Raw genomic sequence first — 14,258 nt, forward strand, 5'->3', positions numbered from 1 at the left:
TCAACTTCTACAATATTGTTTCGAGCATTCGCTCTCATCAGGAAGTGAAAGTGAAAGTGATTGTTACGTCCATAGACATAGCAACCACCCGTTTGTCTGCTTGAATCAATGGGCGTCCCTTTTCAATGTTTTTTTTTTTTTTTATTAAATTGTAGCTCGCGGTCTGGCAACATAAACTACACAAAAAAAAAAAAAAAAAAAAACAAAGACAAAAAAAAAAAAAAAAAACTCCTCGCCCAGGTTTGAGAGTTTCGGCCAAGATGAGGGTAATTTAAATCGATCCATGTTTTTAGAAGGACGAGTTTTCTGACCAAATTTTGAAAAATACATGTTTTTTAGGGGGTTTTCTTTCCCAGACTACGACAGTTAACAGGTTAATATAGACCGTTTTCACTCGATCTTTGATATTTTATTCGAATCACGACATTATCTACAAGATACGAACGTGAAAACAACGACAACAATGTGTATTATGTGAACAGTAATCTTCTGTGAATAGGGCATCGTCTGTTTACTCCCACATGACAGGTGAACACGCCCAAAGGGTCCGGGTTTAAATCTTGTTTGTAATTAACACTAAACGGTTTGCTTTCAAACTCTGTGATCGGACGGTGATTCCATTCAATAGATAAAAAGGTATCATTTGACCGATGCCAAGACTTCAAAGAAATACGTTTAATTGACCGATGCTGTACTGACCTGTTGGACTGACCTGTTCTGGTGGTTGGACGTGGATAATAATGTGATGAGTGGTCATTATTCCAAAATAGGTTAATGTTACCCGTCATTTCAAAGCAGTGTTAACATTTACAAATTCTAGTCTACAATTTTTCGACACACATACACACACACACACACACACACAGAGAGAGAGAGAGAGAGAGAGAGAGAGAGAGAGAGAGAGAGAGAGAGAGAGAGGGGGGGGGGGGGGGGACTGTTATTCATTGGCCTCTTGTTGAATGTAAGTCGAAAGTAATAATAAATTGAAAATAAAATAAAGCATAAGATTAAAGGACATAAAATAATGGGAGAATTCACGATGAGGATGAAGGTGGATTTACAGAGGAATGGCGTCATCTTTCAAAATGGAACAACTTGAGCACAATTGCTTTATCGTCTTTTGTTTTCGCTGTTCTTATTGTTGTTGCAATTATTATTGTTATTATTGATGACGTGGTTTTTATTTTGGCTTACTTTTTAAAGATAGAAATTACTGTTGTTGTTGCTTTTATTATCATGGTTGTTGCTGTTGTCATTGTTCATGTTGTTGTTATTGTTTTTGTAAATGTAATTGCTTTTATTTATTTGTTGTTGTAATTGTAATTGTTATTTTATTGGTTATCATTAAAATTAATGCTTTTATTGTTATTTGTTGTTGTTTGTTTTTGTTGTTATTTTCATCGTCGTTCTTGTTATTTGTTTTGTAGTTATTGTTGTTGTTATTGCTGTTGTTGTTATTGGTATTTGCCACCCACCCAGACAGGTGATCGGTTTGAATCGTATCCATATAAAAAGACAACAACAAAGATTAACAAAAACGTTAATTCAAGACATTCTATTTCCCGGCTCCCTATCAATCTACATACTCAGCCACAATCTCAAAACTATATCAATAATGAATTCATTTCACACTCACACCTCGGGATCGACTCTGGCCACCACAAGGCCTCACTGAAGCCGTTTACCATAATTTCTTCTTACAAAGAACCAAAACGCAGCCAGATCAGACAATCCCATTGGCCCAAAGGCATCGTTTAACACTAGAATGGACCCAGCAGACAGACCCACCAACTCAAATCAGCCAAACAAACCAACAAACGACAGCCGGCTTTTTCCATGAATATTTGAGTAGGACTAGGACGACTCCTGGCCACCTCCGAATTACAGAAACTGATAAGCAAGCAACTGACCTAAATTTGGCGAGTTTTTGGCAAAGTTTTGGCTTGTTTTAACGTTTGTTTAGTACAAGTCCTGATGTTGTCTAAGGGATCGTGTTGACTAATTTTGCTTAATTGTGAAAAACAAAAAACAAACAAAAAAAAAACCCAAAACAATGAGCTTTTATATAGAGCAATATCCACGTGCTCAATGCGCTTTACAAAAGGGTCCCTGACCAACATCAACATTTAACATGTAGAAAGAGACATGACGCTTGTTAGTCAATATTGCATTTTTTTTTCTGACAGAGACACGCTGTCAACGGCCAGGTAATCATTTTACACCTGAGTGCGGTGAGAGAATGTGAGTAAATAGTCTTTTCCAAGGACCCAACTATGGCCGAGCAAGACTCGAACCCCTGGACCCTCCGATCCAAAAGCGAGAGTCTTACCACTAGACCACATAGCCGCACAATAAGTAGCAACAACTAAATTAAAAGTAACACCTAGCGGTTACACTTCTGGTTTCAAATACCAGTTAGCTGTTATGATGATGATGATGATGATGATGATGATGATGATGATGATGATGATGATGATGACGACGACGACGACGACGATGATGATGATATTGAATAGAAAATAAAAATTAAAGACGAAAAGAAAAGCCATAAATTTCTTCAAAGCAAATGTTTAAAGAAAAGACGTGTCTTGAGGTATTTCTTAAAGATTGCAACAATTCTGAATAATCTAATAAATAGTGAAATAGACTTCAATACTGTGGGGCCGAATTCTGTGAGAGACCTGTCTCCAAATTGCTTTCATTTTGTTTTTGGGCGTCACTGGAAGATTATAGGCGTCATTAAATCTCTGGGGAAGTCATTCTAGAATATAGTTAGGGGATTTGGTTTTGAGAACATTGAGTAACCGATTAATTGTTTGTTGCTATTGGCTATAGATCCATTGTAAAGTACTTTGAGCACGTTTAGTGGATATTGCGCTATACATATGCTCAAGTTTAAGTTTTGTTTTAAATTACAAATATTTCTCACAGCCTTTAGAGATTTTTTTGTTTCGTTGCATTTTGTTACTCTATTGGTGATTTCTTAAAGGCAGTGTCTACGTACGCGGTAACCGGGCACCTAGCCTCAAGATCTACGTACACGGTAGCTCCGGTAACTGGTTTGCCGCTACAATACAAGCTATGGATAGACCTCGCTCTGTAAATATATATATATATATATATATATATATATATATATATATATATAATATATGTGTGTGTGTGTGTGTGTGTGTGTGTGTGTGTGTGTGTGTGTTATTTTGAAAAATCAAACAATACAATTTAACCCATTAAAGGCGAGATTCAAGGTTACCTTGTATAAATGTTACCGTGTACGTAGATCCTGAGGCTAGGTGCCGGTTAGTAACGAAAGTAATGATACCAAAATATCTGCGATATTCCTCTTTGTAACGAAGTTATGCATCTTTAATTGAACCCCCCTAAAACTTTTAGTAAAAGCGAACGGCAATTTCCAGTCATGACTTTCTTATGGGCGAGTTGGGTCACAATTTGACTCCCACTGCTGCTGCTCACAAAACTGCCTAAAGTTACCGTGTACGTAGACACTCCGTTTCTTAAATGATTATTGGCATACACGAACCCTTAAACCCGTGTGCCCTTTACAATCCCAGCTTGCCGTGCCAAGCAATTCCCTTGTGTCCACTGAGGTAGAGTAGCCAGTGGTCATTAGGACCCATCCATCATGGGCTGTGACAGACGGAGGTGGCCGAGTCCGTGGTCAGTCGGTAGTAGATATGGAATTGAACAAGGAGCTGGCTGATCAGTGGTCTCAATTCACGTCAAGTCCAGGTCAACTAACTCTTTGAAATGGTGGTCAAGCGACCAAGTGTCCACTCTACTTACTGGTCAAGATAAAAAGTTCGAACCTTTCACTTAAACAGTCTTTCTATCGTTTTCCCTTCTTTCTCTATTTCCTATCAGGAAGTGGTTCTTACACGTGCGAGAATGACCTAAACGGGACCTCCATCTTTGTCATCTATCTGCGATAGAGCTAGAATTGGTCACTCGTATCTGAATAGGGTTGAGAAAAAACAGGTGGTGGGTACAATTGTTGCAAAACCCTGGCCGTTGACTAACATTCTTGAGAAAAGTATTTTGCGCACACTAATAGCCTATTCGAATCAAGTATGTTTAAGAGTAACTTTCTGTTAGAGAACCAAATTCATAAACTGTTATAATAAGATAAAATCAAATCAACAGATTATAATAGTCAACAGGGGAAAAAGAATCATCTCATCTGTTTTACTGAATTTTTGTTTATCCTACTTTACTCAAGATAATTCAGGACAGAAAAAAAAAAACTTGAGCTTTTATATAGCGCAATATCCACGAAACGTGCTCAAAGTGCATTGCAGAGGGTCCCTGGTCAACAGGAACACGTAACATTTAGAACGAGACACGATGCCTGTTGGGCGTTATTACAATATTTTTCCGACAGAGGCAACACTGTTAACGCCAGGTACTCATCTTACACCTGAGTACGGTGAGAGAATATGAATAAAAGAGCCTTTTCCTAGGACTCAACTATGCGCCGAGCGAGGCTCGAATTCATGACCTTCCGATCCGAAAACAGGTGTCATACGACTAGACCACATAGCGGCAATAGCCACTGAGCCATGCTTTCTGACACCTTGATATTTTTATTCTTTGTTTTCATCTGCTGGAACCCTGTATTTCTCACAATCAATTTTACATAAGAATGCTAATTACATCTATCTTCATATTATAGATAGAATGAAGTTGACGTCACTAGGGTCTTTGTTATTGTATTTTATTAAATTTTTTTTTCTATCCACGTGTATGAGTAATTCTCACTTAACTGTATTAACCAGAATATAAACTTTCATGGTTACACGGAAATTGGTGTGACGTCTGTTATACTTCCGGATGGCAATGTTGTGAGCTTCTTGGCCTAACGTATACTATCTATTGTCCGTTCCACGACTCCTTGCGAGGCTGTGGTTTTGTGGTATGACATTTGCATTCCGACCGGAAATGTCCAGGATACGAGTCCCGCTTTGAACGGCGCAAAATCGAGTCATTAGAAAAAGATCTTTCAAACATTCTTTAACTGTAATTATGTGTGAATTGAGTACCTGCTGGTCGGTAATAGCCATGGACAAAAAACAAAACAAAAATGTAATACCGCATAACAGGCGTCATGACTCGTCCTACATGTTAAGTGTTAAATACCATGTAAAGCGCTTTGAGCACGTTTGCACATCGAGCCAATAAGATAGTGTCCTGAATGTCGTAAAATGGATGGGCTCCTATCATACAATAATAATAATAATAATAATAATAATAATAATAATAATAATAATAATAATAATAATAATAATAATAATAATAATAATAATAATAATAATAATAATAATAATAATAATAATAATAATAATAATAATAATAATAATAATAATAATAATAATATAATAATAATAATAATAATAATAATAATAATAAATAATAATTAATAATAATAATAATAAATAATAATAATAATAATAATAATAATAATAATAATAATAATAATAATAATAATAATAATAATAATAATAATAATAATAATAATAATAATAATAATAATAATAATAATAATAATATAATAATAAAATATAATAATAATAATAATGATAATGTAAGAAAAGAAGAAGAAGAAGAAGAAGAAGAAGAAAAAATTTATACAAGATAAAAAAATAAAACGTCCCTGGGTGGGCTCGAACCACCAACCTTTCGGTTAACAGCCGAACGCGCTAACCGATTGCGCCACAGAGACGTGCGGTTAGCCGTGTTTATCTAGACACTATAAAATGTACTACTGTATCATGTGGGGTTTTTTTTTTTCCATTTCAGTTCCGGGTTTAATATGACATGACTGTGTGTTCATTAATGTCATTGGACCTACTTGATTGTGTTGTCAACTGTATTAACTCATTCACTCCTAGAGATTTTTGCTACTTTTCAAAATTGGAAAAAAATGTATTAAAAATGAGCATGTACATAGATTATTCAACTGCAATTAACATGTAAAAACTAAAAACATTAGCTTTGGTATCAATCCTATAGATAGAATGCGCTTGGCCAAAGAGTTCACAACATTGCCACCGGAAGTATAACGGACCAACACACAAACTCTGTGTAACCCTGAACTTTTATAGTCTGGTTAATACAGTTTAGTGAGAACAACTCACAAACGCGGATGGCAAAAACAATAACAAAGGCCTGAGTGACGTCATCTGCATACTATCTATAATTTGTCTCAGAAAAATGTAAAAGTAACCGGGTAAACTACGGATATAGTCGGTGTTACGATTGGTGAGTTAATATTTTTGTTGGTTGTTTTTGTCTTTGGTCGAAGAAGGGTTTTGAGCCCGATACATCTCGTGTTTGGTATTTTGTTGGGGTTTTTCTTTTTTTTTAAAGCAGTTGCTTTCATTTTTTAAAAATACTTTTTAGTGGTGAAAATTAAAACACAGCAAACATCAAATGAGTAAGCAATTACATGACAACAATAAAGATACATTATTTGTATTATGATTCATTAGTTATAGGAACATTTAAGACTTCGTGCAAATATTCGTGACAATACATAACATGGTTTGAGAGGAACAGTTCGAAGTGTGTGATTGTGTACTTTGAAACGGACCATAGTGGACACAACAACAGTACATTGGTGTGGAAACCGTCCTCTATGAGCTATAGATAGAATGAAGTTGACGCCACTCGGGTTTTTTTGCGATCCGCGTTTATGAGTAATTCTCACTAAACTGTATTAACCAGACTATAAACGTTCAAGGTTACACATAGTTTTGTGAGTTGGTTCTTTTTACTTCTGGATGGCAATGTTGTGAGCTTCTTAGCCAAGCGCATACTTTCTATACAGTGACTCACACATAATTTTGAGTATTTAATCACCACAATCACGATGACCAGCGACCAACTTGGTCAAATTGATAACAAGGTAGGAGTAGGAGATCAAGTGGGATTACCACGAACTGACCAATCAAAGGTGGATGGACAACTGACTGACTGACCACTACTGGTCAACGCTTTGATGTTGGGAAAATACTTGGTAAAAGATAATAGTCTAGAAAGTGACCAAACGAAAAAAATAGACACCACGGTAGATAATACATACATTGTGCTAACACCCGCTTGATCCAGTCCACGGCCCCTCTTTTGGCATCTCATTTATTTAGTAAAAAATATGTGTTGTTCACTTTGTGACATTAAAAAAAAAAATCAAAACAGCTAGATAGAGCACTTATAGCACATTTTACACTCAAAGTGCTCAAAGCATTTTACAATGGGTCCCTAGCCAACAGCAACACTTAATAAGTAGGTCTGTTAGGTGATAATATATTACAATTTTTTTTTTCGGACAGTAACAACGCTGTAGGATGGTGAGAGTATGTGAGTAAAAAGTCTTTTCCAAGGACTCAACTATGCGCCTAGCGAGGCTCGAACCCAGGAATTTCCGATCCGAAAGCGAATGTCATACCACAAGACCAAATAGCCGCACAAAAAGATTTGGAAGATTGTGTTCATACCCGAGTAACCTTTTACATTATCTTCTATATTTCTGTATCTAATGGTTTTTTGGTTCATTTTATCTGTTATTTTCGCTAACAAAATCGTTTCTCTTTTTGTTTTCATTATTTATTTGTTTGTTTGGCTTTTTTGTTTTGATTGTTTTGGTTTGTTTTTGTTTTTTGTTTTTTTTTTTTTTTTTTTTTTTTTTTTTTTTTTTTTTTTTTTGTGTTGTTTTTTTTTTTTTTTTTTTTTTTTTGCTCTTTAATTTTTTTTCCAAATCGTCTGATCTATATTTTTTTAACTTTCTCATTCGTTTTTTTCCCCTCTTGTTCGGATCAACCACTATCATCACCAATGCAATATTGATGCGAGACCATTTTCATCACAATAAAAAATACAGTTGATTCCTTGTTATCTTGACGCAGGCATGTTTTGATCAACTTTCTTTACTTCAAAATTAAACAAACAAACAAAATAACATAGCTTTTATATAGCGCAATATCCACAAAACGTGTTTAAAGCGATTTTTAAAAAAAGAAGAGAAAAGAATAATAACTATTGCATTTATATCCAGGATACCTAAATGCAGACCTGCCTATCTACTACTACGAAATATTCGTAAAAATACGATTTTTTTTTCATCAACAGCAGAAATAGATAGACATTTTTGATTCAATAAAATGTGTTAAAAAAGAGAAGTTTGATGCCACAAAACATCTATTCAGGGATTTGAAGGCATATTTAATACTGCTATGGGTAAAATATTAATTTGTAAAGTTAATTATAGTTTACCTCTTATTTCTTCCCTCTGAAAACTACGAATTGTTAACATTTAAAGTAGAAAGGTCTGTCTAAAGTAAATAGGATTGACGCCGTGCTTTAACCCTCTCCTTACCAGCCATTTTCAGGATTTTCCCCAAAACCCCACACCCAACCAACACAAAAATATATTTTTTTTATCACTCAAGCATAATAGCAGTAAAGTTCTTGCGATTGATAACTTCTTTAGCAAAATCATCCTCTACAACACACTGTTCATTTTCTTTAAATGTTATGATGTACAAAAGAAATTTGAATAAGAAAAATGTTGGTTGTATCGTAGCGAATGTGACGATTTTCCTATAGTTGATAAGGAGAGGGTTTAAGCTGTTTACTCTTTATCATGATATGAGATGAATGAATGGATTTTGTTTGTGTCGGTGGCAAGGGGGGGGGGGGAAGTGAGGCGGGGTGGACGAGTGAAAATGTGGGAATGGCTCCTCTTTCACAATTTGCTTTTCTTCTCCTTGAGAAAAGAAAAAGCAAAAACAAAACAAAAAAACAATAACAGAAAAACTTAGCCCCGTTTGCTCACTTTGCGGCGGTGACTTGCGGCTGAGCCTGGGTTGTCTCCGTCTTTCTTCGAAATATACGCTTTTGGAAAATTCCATTGAGAATGAGTAAAGGGAGTATTATTTATTCATTAATTGTATCCCTCTTTATTTGTTTTAAAAATTTTTTAGTTATTTAGCTATTGATTTATTTATGATTTATTTATTTGTTCATTTATTTATTTATCTATTTATTCACTCATTTATTTATTTGTGTGTGTGTGTGTGTGAGTGTGTGTTTGCCTCAATCATAGACGCCCTTTTACCATCTTTACTCACACCTAAAGACTCTATTATCCTCATCAATCTCATTCTCCACACCTCTCAACTTCGTTCTACTCACCAGCCATCCCAATCCCCCCACATCCTCCAACACCCCCCCCCCCCCCCCACCCCTCCTTTCCAACACCCCCATCCCAATCACTCTCTCACACTAGCAGCAGCAAATTTCCCGATCCTCCAATTTTCCGGTCAATGTTTTCGAGATGCCAAGACACAGAAGACCGGAAGATGGGAGTGCGATTGGTAGGTTATCTGCCCTTGTCGTAAATCAACCAATCAGGACGCCGGATTGGGCAGCCATCTCGAATATTCCACGGCTAGTTTTTCTCCCATTATTTCGTGTCACTGTCAGTCCATATCGCCTGAGATGAGAGACTGATTTCATCCGTTTCATCGCCTTGCGGAACCCCTAGGGAACAAGTATGGTTATTTGTTGGAATTGAGGGGTGGACACAGGCTGTGACGGCACTGGATTTTTGTAAAGATATCCTGACACCCCCCCTCCCCAACCCTCACCCCTGCCACCCTGCTTATTCCAGCCCCCCCCCCCCCCCCCCCCTTTTTTTTTTTTTTTTAGATAAGTGATGTTAACTATGGTAAAGTCTCATGCATGACCGATTTTACTTGATCGTGGTACAGGAATAAAGAGATATTTACAATGTTTTACAGTCAATGTTTCCATGACGTAACTCCATCTCTCAGAGGTAGAAAAACAGTTATGTCTTTGTCTAAACTTTTCGAGCAAACGCCTTGAAAAAGGCTGCCTTTCTCGTCCTATATAAAATAATGTAATTTTTGTGCGGCTATGTGGACTAGTGGTATGACACTCGATTTCGGATCGGAAGGTCCTGGGTTCGAGCCTCGCTGGGCGCGTAGTTGAGTCCTTGGAGAAGGCTCTTTACTCACATTCTCTCACCTTACTCAGGTGTAAAATGAGTACCCGGCCGTCAACAGCGTTGTCTCTGTCAGAAAAAAATGTAATATCGCGGTCATGTCCCGTCTTAAATGTTAAATGTTGCTGTTGGCGCTTTGAGCACGTTGTGTGGATATTGCTCTATATAAATAAAGCTGAATTCAAAACATTGTTAAGGGAAAGTGGGGGGGGGGGGGGGATGGGGCGTGGCCGATGGTTAAGGCATTGCAATGTCCCGTGGTGAAATCCCGCCTCAGGTTCTATAATTATTTTTTTCTTGGACAAGATTACTAACCCCCAATTTGTTCACCGTGCACAACAAGGCAGGGTGATTCCTGTGGGCATCAGAAGTATGTTTGAAGGATTATCTAGAGGAATTCATCATGGAATTCCGAGGCAACCGACTCTATGCAAAATAACTTGTATCGTTTGTACAGACATTTTATTTGTTTTACACGTTAATTTGTGTATTGTTGTGCTCACGAAGGGTTTGTACCCGAAACGTCCATTGTCTGTATCGTTCCTATACGAAGCCTCTCCATTTTCACTCTTTCGTTAATATTTTCACGATCAGAGGCTTCAGGCAGCCCCTACTTGGTGGGGAGGTACATACTATGTCTTCTATCCCCTTATATCTGTTTTCCAACATGCTTTCTGTCTTTGTCTTGGAATGAGATTACTTGGTTTTGTCCTGGCCATGGCTGGAGTCCTAGCTGAGAGGGAGACAGTCAAATGCATAGTTATTGTGTTGGGAGATGATATTTTTTCCTTGTACATCATCTCTCTGTTTTGCAATGTATTGTTTTCTTCTTATTTTTGTTTTATTTATGTTTTGTAAAACATTTGAGTGTATTCCTCTTAGTGGGGACCTGTGCTTGTGTCTGGATGAGACTTTTAGTGATCTCAAACTAAGTACTTTCATAGTGTGCTCTTGGAATCCACACCCGTTTCTTATAATTTGATCCAATTCCCCTTTGTCTTACCTTTTCTTGACTGCTTTAATTGTAATTCTAGAACTTTTTACTATCCCATTTTCTTCCTTTTTACTGGAGCTGGTATAATCTAAATGTGTTGCAAGCGCCGCAAAACCCTTAAAAACAAAACAAAAACAAAACAGGCAGCCCCTACCGTTTTTTACTTGCTTTTTTTATTTATTTATTTATTTATTTTTTGTTCTATTATTTTGGTGATAGGGTGCTGTTCTTTGGGTGAGTTTTCATTCGCCATGAAACCTATGAAAGCTGAATTTTAGCACAACCTGAATTACTTACTTACTTACTTACTTATCCGAACCAGCGACCACCTGAGCTCTAGCCCTTCGGTCTTGTGCCATGACGTAGAAGTTAGACGTCTTTTGTAGTTGTTCCAGGTGACTATAAAGTGTGTTACTGATGCTTGGATTTGGTGGGAGGAATCACAACCTGAATTATATCAGGGTCTTCTCATAAATTCTCAATGTCAATATAACTAAACATTGAGCTTCTATATTTTTTTTAATGAGTTTTTATATAGCCCAATATCCACTGAACGTGCTCAAAGCGATTTACAAAGGGTCCCTGACCAACAGCAACACATAACATACAGAACGAGATGTGTAATACAATTTTTTTTTCCCTATGCGCCGAGCGAAGCTCGACCCAGGACCTTCCGATCTGAAAGCGAGTGTCATACCACAAGACCACATAACTTATGCCTAGTATGTCATCTCCATGTTTTCTCATAGTCACAATAGTGGTGAAAATGGTGGTATCGAGAGAGAGAGAGAGAGAGAGAGAGAGAGAGAGAGAGAGAGAGAGAGAGAGAGAGAGAAGATCGCTCTTATTATTTACTTAATTTTTATTTTCTTATTTTTCCCTATAACATAATGTGTAATTTTATCTATTGTCGCAACCCGCCATTATTGGGAAATAACCGGAAAGAGAGGTGAATGATGGGTAACACTCATAGCTTTTATGGTAACATTTTATCCGGTTAGTTAGAGTGGAAGGTGTGATAATCACTGAACGTAGAATTTGGGGCCTGTTTTAAAGGTGTAAACTTTACCTTTAGGCCAGATCGCCCTCCCAAATTTCTTTATCTCTTCCACACCCGCCCCCAGCCCCCCCCCCCCCCCCCCCCCCTACTTTTTCCAGCTTGACTGACAAACAATCCACTCATCCCCTGTTTTTGGAAATGTACAAGTTGATAATAAAATAAATGAATAAATAAAAAAGTATAAATAAATAAATTAATTAATTATTTAATTAATTAATTAAATCAAATGTATAACTACATATGTAAACATATATATATATATATATATATATATATATATATATATATATATATATAATGAATATAAATAAACGAATAGGTAAATATATAAATAGATATAATATACATACATAGATAGTTGAATAAATAGATAAATCAATAAATAAATAAATAAATAAATAAATAAATAAATAAATAAATAAATAAAGAAAGAAAGAAATAGATAAATAAATAAATATATAAATATGTAAATTAAAAGATAAATGAATCAATCAATAAATAAATATGTAGATAAAAAGATAAATCGATAAAATCATAAAAATACAAAGTATTAGGGGCAAGAAGAACGTGATGACAATCAATCCTTGACTTAATAGATAAAGAGATGGGAAAAACGACTTACAAGTCAGTGTTTTCCATACTTGAATTTAAGTAACATTTGAATAGATCTATTCCTGGGCTCTGCCAGGGAGAGACAGCAGATATTAGTTAGTAATGACTATGAAAATTGTTTTTTTCTCTTTTTGAGGTAAATTTTTGTCTAAAATCAAAGCCCTATATCCACTGAGTAAAAATGTTTTTGAATTTTGAAAATCCATTCATAAATAAACAAGTTATGCAGTTTCAAAGGTGTCATTTATTTGGATGACCCGCAAAGAGGAAAAAAAACGCGAAAATATGGGACGCTTTTTCGGCATTTATTTTCGACCTTTGGTTGTATCTTGCGTAATAAGTGGATTAAAAGATTGAAACTTGAAGAGCAAATTAGGACGGTGTTTTGTAAAATACGGAAAAAGTACTCGTCATATTCATATGAAATTTTACAACCAAAAAGAAGAAATGTTCATGTATTACCTTGTCAGCGACAAAACCTCCACGCCCGGTAGTTTTAGAAATATTGTACTCCAAAGAGTAAAAATCTATTTTTAACGGTCTTTTGGTAATCGTACGAGTTTTGTCGCTTGACATAATCTAAAATGACCTCTTTTCTAACTGTGTGCCAACTTTCAGGCATATCCATCGATAAACAGCTTCGTAATTAATTTTTTAAAATAGCATGTACGGAACGGCTTCGTCCCATATTTTGACGCGAATTCGGGCACTTCGTGAGCGAAAAAGAGGCCCAAAGATTTGTGCGGGATAGTCATATTGCTATATTAGTCGAGAAATCATGCAGTACGAGTTACGAGATTTATCAATCGCTTTCTTCCAGTTGTCTTACAGAAGTCTTACTGTCTATGCATTGGATCTTACATAATAAATAACAATGTGAAATTGAATGGAAACTTCAATTAAATGATATACGAAAACAAGATAAAATGGACGTTTCGGGTTTCCCTTTCATCAACAAAACAGGATGACTGAAACACTACAGACGAATGAGATTATGTGGTAGTGGCATTGTTGAGGTGATTCAAACCCGAAACGTCCATTTGATCTATTTTCGTATAATTAATTGAAGCTTACATTCAATTTCACATTGATGTTTATTTCTTCGAGCTTCGAGCAGCAACACTTACATTATGGATCTTACATAGTAAAGTAAGTGTAATGTGTACAAATATAACATAGATCGTCCCAAATAGTATATTATACTTCAGATGAATTATCTTTAATACTGCCCACCTCTCCACGTGACAGGTCAAAGAAAAACAAAACAAAACAAAAGAGACAACAGACAAACAACCAAAACAAACCAAAAAAAAAAAAACAAAAAACAAAAAAAAAAAAAAGGAAAAAGAAAACCAAATACGAAACAAAGAAAATTTAAAAAAAAAAAAACAGATCAAATTAATTAGAGCGATATTAATAACTTAAGATAATATGGTGCGTATCTAAATATATACTTATTAAAAAAAATAGATAAAGAACAAGGAAAGCAAAACTGAGAAACGAAAAGTTCGAGTTCCCATTTTAAAAAAAAATAAATGTTACAACTCAAAATT

At 35.7% G+C, this 14,258-nt stretch overlaps 1 non-coding gene across 1 annotated transcript; it reads right to left on the reverse strand.

Annotated features, from left to right (window-relative positions):
* Positions 1 to 5,663: 5,663 nt before the first annotated feature.
* Positions 5,664 to 5,737, reverse strand: Trnan-guu (transfer RNA asparagine (anticodon GUU)). Its single transcript has one exon. It is a non-coding gene; the product is annotated as a tRNA-Asn (tRNA).
* Positions 5,738 to 14,258: the final 8,521 nt, after the last annotated feature.

Source organism: Berghia stephanieae, chromosome 12 (assembly GCF_034508935.2).
Source record: "Berghia stephanieae isolate SIO BIC M18660-M18661 chromosome 12, UCSD_Bste_1.3, whole genome shotgun sequence".
In the NCBI taxonomy this organism is placed as follows: domain Eukaryota; kingdom Metazoa; phylum Mollusca; class Gastropoda; order Nudibranchia; family Aeolidiidae; genus Berghia; species Berghia stephanieae.